Raw genomic sequence first — 6,000 nt, 5'->3', positions numbered from 1 at the left:
CCTTCCTTCCTTCCTTCCTTCCTTCCTTCCTTCCTTCCTTCCTTCCTCTCTCTCCCTCCTATCCCTCAGTCCTCATCCTCTTATTTATGGGTATTCTGCCTAAAGGAGTGCAAAAAGAGGTGAAAGACTAGTATTGAAGACAAGTAGATGAGTCAAAATCCAAAAGACAAATGCTGCTTATTTTGCATTTTTGCCCAGGGCCTTAGTAGTAGCAACTGCCTACATACCAATGAAAATCATCCTACATTCCCTATTTTGCTAACTCTTCTATTATTACAGCTGGGTGGGACTACCCCAGAGGATGATTGAGTATTTATCCAGGAGCCTCCAGGGAAACTGCCATATTTAACCTTTTTACACTGAGCCCTCTGGCTCCTGACCCTGCATCAGATGAATTTGCTCAGCTTACTCTAAAGAGGTAGCTGGATCCTGCCAGCTGCCTGGATTTAAGCCCATGTTTTAAATTGGAGATCATGCTTACATAGGGCACAGCAAAATAAATGTCTATAAATTCAAAAAGCTACTGAACAAAATACAAATAGAATTTCATGTCAAAATCCCCATGGACCATTTTATCTTATTTCCCCTCCTCCAGAGTTTATACCTGGATTAAGGAGATTATACCTTTCAACATTGACAAGATGATGTCTCACTGTTTTGTGGAAGCTCAGCTATATTACTTAAAGGCAAAGATACTATAAAGCCACACAACTACTGTATGAAGCTCATACAGTACACATGGATTGCTTGACCTAAGACTTTAGAATATACTCTTCATATTTTTTGATAAATAAACTGAAACAGAGACTAATTGAATCTATCCCATCATGGCCTGCAACCTTAAGAGCATAGTACATGACATATACCTCCAAAATCAGATTTTTTAAATGTCACTATTATTTTCTGTTTAAAAAAAAAACAAAACTGTGATACTATTTGGAAATCTCAACCTACCTGAATACATATGCATGCATACATACACGGAATCGCTCTTCTCTCTCTCTCTCTCTCTCTCTCTCTCTCTCTCTCTCTCTCTTTATATATATATATGTATATTTAGCCATACACACACACACACCAAGAAAATTTTCCATCCTAGAAGTATGCAAATATGTAAACGATAATAATATATTTCTAGTTACAGGAGGTACATATCATTTAAAAGAAGTGAGATGTTAAAAAACTAAGGGAATTTCTTCAGTATAATCTAATTCATTACTCACTAAAAAATGCTGAATGAAGGATGGAAATGTCAAATTTGCCACTATGAGTAAATAAAGGACCAAGTATATTGGGGGAGGGAGTTGAATTGCCTAAGGAAAGGGGTTTGGCATTTGACAGAGAGTTAGGGTGTTAGTTATTGCTGTAATGGAAGGTAAAGAAGAGGTAGTGAGAGGAATCTACATACCAATCTACTAAGAAAATATACTTCAAAGAGAAATATTGTAGCAATAAGAGTAGGTAACATTCTAGATTAAAAGTATAAACTAGATGAAACTCAAGTAAGAAAAATTTATATTTAGTGATGTAACCACTTTCTAAGTTGTTCTTTTCATTAGCCAAAAATCAAACCTGGTAAAGGCTATTTTTTTTTTAATCTCCTATTACCTTGTTATGAAATTTCCCATTTTCAACTTTCTCAAGTTTTGCTTTTTTTTAAATTTAGAATGAATTCTAGTTGATATTTTGACCAACAGAGAAGTTTACAATTTAATGAATATGGCATTTCCCAAGCCAAATGACAATGAGAGCTTCTAATGTCCTATTTTCTACATAAGGAAAAATATACATACATACATACATAGATACATACATACATATACAAATACACATATGCATTTCTCCTCCCAGGTAATTTAAGTGTTTACTAGAATTGTTTTATAGAATTCAATATAATTTCAGGTGACTCTATTCTCCATAACATATTACCTAACCTTAATGCCCAATTGAATTAGAAATTTTCTCCCCCTTTTTATACAAGAGATTACTCATATGTAAATAAAAGAGTTGAACTAGATGACCTCTGTGGTCCTTTACAACTCTATATCTATGCTCCTATCTAGATATTTATTGGTATTTTGGTCACTGATTCAGATTAATCTCTTCATTTAACCTCATTCGATAGTGGGGTAATAACTCTAAATCCTCATATTGGAAGACCTTAAAAAAAAATCTCACTAAGCCTAGGCGTCTTCAACCTACAAGACAGTTAGTTAATTACTAATTTGATCCCTTCTAATGGAAAGGAAACTTCCCCACCCAATCAATCATCTAGAGTAATCATGGAATAAATGGCCTTTTGCAGAAATCAGGGAGCGTATCCTCCCCCTGTTTCTGATGAAGTATGTAAGACTTTATAATAGAATTGAAATGCTTGGTTAATTGTCATTAGTTTTATAAGGAAAATGGTCTCCTTTCTTCTTCATTAAGGGGGCAAATCAAAGTTATTTGGAGTCATTTTATAGACAACTAATACATGGATAACTTTCTAGTTTTCTTGAATCAAAAAATTTACGTTATATAACATATTGAATATAATGTTATTAATAGGATGGATGATATTTAATTACTTTATTACCAGAATCTACTCCTTCTTCCTATACTTTTAATCAAATATACTTTTCTCAAGTCAGAGTAAGAAATGAAATAAAATTCTATAGATATGTAAAAATTGTCAATCTTGAACTGAAATATTGCTTCAGTTCATTACAATAAGGTTTGTCTTACATGTAACTATTATCCTTTAACTATCAAATGAAAGAATTATAATGAAGGAATTCTGAATTTAAAGTTTTGTTGTTGTTTTTGTTGGTTTTTTTTTTTTGTCTACTATTCTTTCAGGGTAGGAACTGTCTTGTTGTAGTGTGTGTGTGTGTGTGTGTGTGTGTGTATAAAATATAGGTGCTAATAAAAGGTGATAAAATAGGCAACTATTTTGCCTAGGTAGGTCCTCTACCAACGACCACCTTGGATTAAATTTCAGATAGATAAATAGACAGATATATAAATACACACATATATATGTAACCAACATATAGGATGTAACTATAACCAACAATAGGATGTATATTCTATATGCAATAATTTTTAAGGTAAGACCTTCTAGAATATTCAAATATAAAGACAAAATATTAATAGTTAATGAATTAGAGCAAGTAAAAAATGTGAACTGCACACAGCCTTTCATCTTTCTGCCTAGCATCAGGTAATTTTCTCTTATTCCTTCAGTTGTACAGCAATGCCTAAACTACCCATAGTGTTTTGCAGTAATGCTAATCTTCTAGAAACACAAAAGCAAAATAACAGGCTAAAAATCTAGTAGGCATAGAATTCTGACCCAAGGCTAGGATAAAAACAATGAAAAAAAAAAGTATGTTAGCAACAAACAGAGTATAAGGTCACATAATGGACTATAGGAGAAAATAGAGGATAAGCAGACTATGATGAGATTATAGAGACAGATGATAACCAAGCAAATGGGTTCAGCCTATAGGTAAAAGGTAGTTTTGGAATGTGTGTATTGTTCAAGGAGGACTAGCACCTTTGATGTGAAAACTTGCCAAGCCCTTTTCAGGGCTGTTCATCCAACTTTGGTGTCTACTGGTACTTAACTCTCACCTATGGCTCCAAGAAGCTGTGGCAAGCACAAGAGCCACACCTCAGTAAACAGTCTTGGCAGACAGGCTAAACCATGTTGAGGGTAATGACAGGCCTTAAACTTATTGGTGAGTTAAGGGGGTGTCTACCCCAAGCATGTAAAGATTTCCCCTAATGGAATGAGTAGATGAGAACAATTTGTTCCAATGGCCATGAAGCAGGCACTGTGGAGAGCCTAGACAATGAAGATGCCAAGGTCATCCACTACATCCCAGGCCATTCCTAGTTGTCCTGACTTTTATCTTGCCACTGAACTTCAATGACCCTGGAAGAAAGAGTGAGCTTGATAATTTTGTGCAGCTGTGCCTCACTTAAATTCAATTCACAAGCCAATCAAGACCTCACCCCACGATGTCATCAGTCCTCTTCAAAAACTAAGGAAAAACAATAACAACAGGTAGTCTTAAAAGACTTTCTAATACATGTGTTTCTGAAATAGCTAGTGCTTAGAATGAATATGATTACACACTATAGATAATTTTTTAAAGAACGAAGATTAAATACATATTACTGCTTGTAATTTGTGCTGCACTCCTGTCAAAGTAATCTTGTTCCTACAAGTTCTAGAATAATATTTTTAATGGTTTTATTAAAGGTGGTCTTGTGTCACTTTTAGGAGATTGAGGTAGTAAATAAAAAAGTGAGACCACGTTATAGCCAAAGTGAATGAAGTATCCATTGGCCCAACCTCAGGCACTGCAAGCACATCTTGTGTTCTGCCTTAGTAAATGATGACAGCATACTTCAATGGCCTCAGGTTAATTCATAATGTTTTACTGAGATTCAGGATGAGAACTCTGTGCCATTCTGTCCAGGATATATAACACAGTAGTTATGCTGTGAGTTCAATGATAGGTGGATTTTTTTGAATGACAATGAGGAAATAAAACTATCTCTGTTTGCAGATGATATGATGGTATACTTAAAGAACCCTAGAGAATGAACTGAAAAAAAAATTGAAATAATTAACAACTTTAGCAAAGTTGCAGGATATAAGATAAACCCACATAAATCATCAACATTTCTTTACATGACCAACAAAGCCCAGCAGCAAGAGATAGAAAGAGAAATTCCATTTAAAATAACTAAACGTTATAGAGTTCTGCGGAATCTGCCTGCCAAGCCCACCAACTATATGAACACAACTACAAAACACTTTTCACAAAAATGAAGTCAGATCTAAGCAATTGTAATAACATCAATTGCTCACAGGTAGGCCAAGACAATATTTACATGTATATATATTAAATATACGTATACATATATATATATATATAATATATAATTCTGCCTAAACTAATTTACTTATTCAATGTCATACCAAACTACCAAAGATGTATTTGATACAGCTAGAAAAAATAACGACAAAAATCATCTGGAAGAATAAAATATAAAGAATATCAGGGGAATTAATGGGAAAAAAATACAAAGGAAGGTGGCCTAGCAACACCAGATCTCAAGCTATATTATAAAACAGTAGTCATCAAAACTATCTGTTACTGGCTAAGAAATAAAGTGGTGGATCAGAGAAGAAACAGAGATCAATGACCATAATAACGTATTGGTTGATAAACCCAAAGACCCAAGCTTTTAGGATAAGAACTCACTATTTGACAAAAACTTCTGGGAAAAGTGGAAAAAATGGACACAACCTAGGTATAGACCTACATCACACACCATATACAAAGATAAGGTCAAAATGGATGCATGATTTAGACATAAAGGGTGAGACCATAAACAATTTAGAAGAACAAGGAATAGTCTACCTGCCAGATCTATGGGGAAGGGAAGAATTCATGACCAAACAAGAGCTAGAGAGCATTATGAAATGTACAAATAAAATCAATGCAACCAAGATTAGAAAGAAAAGCAGAAAGCTAGGAAACAATATTTACAGCAAGTGTCTCTGGTAAAGGTCTCATTTCTCAATTATATAGAGAAGTGAGTGAAACTTACAAGAATACAAGGCATCCCCTAATTGATAAGTGGTCAAGGAATATGAACAGGCAGTTTTCAGATAAAGAAATCAAAACTATCTATAGGGATATGAAGGAGTGCTCTAAATCACTTTTGATTAGAGAAATTAAATTAAATAAAAACAACTCTGAAGTACTTACTACCTCACAACTCTCTGATTGGCTAATATGACAAAAAAAGAAAAATGATAAATGTTGGAGAAGGTGTGGGAAAATTGGGACACGAATGCACCATTGGTGAATTTGTATGCTAATTCAACCACTCTGGAGAGCAATTTGGACCTATGCCCAAATGGCAACCAAACTGTGCATACCCTTTGGTTAAGCAATACAGCTACTAGGTCTGTATCCCAAAGAGATCATAAAA

The sequence above is a fragment of the Vombatus ursinus genome, unplaced genomic scaffold, assembly GCF_900497805.2.
Source record: "Vombatus ursinus unplaced genomic scaffold, bare-nosed wombat genome assembly UNPS02014818.1, whole genome shotgun sequence".
Taxonomy (NCBI): domain Eukaryota; kingdom Metazoa; phylum Chordata; class Mammalia; order Diprotodontia; family Vombatidae; genus Vombatus; species Vombatus ursinus.
This window is presented reverse-complemented; position numbering follows the sequence as displayed.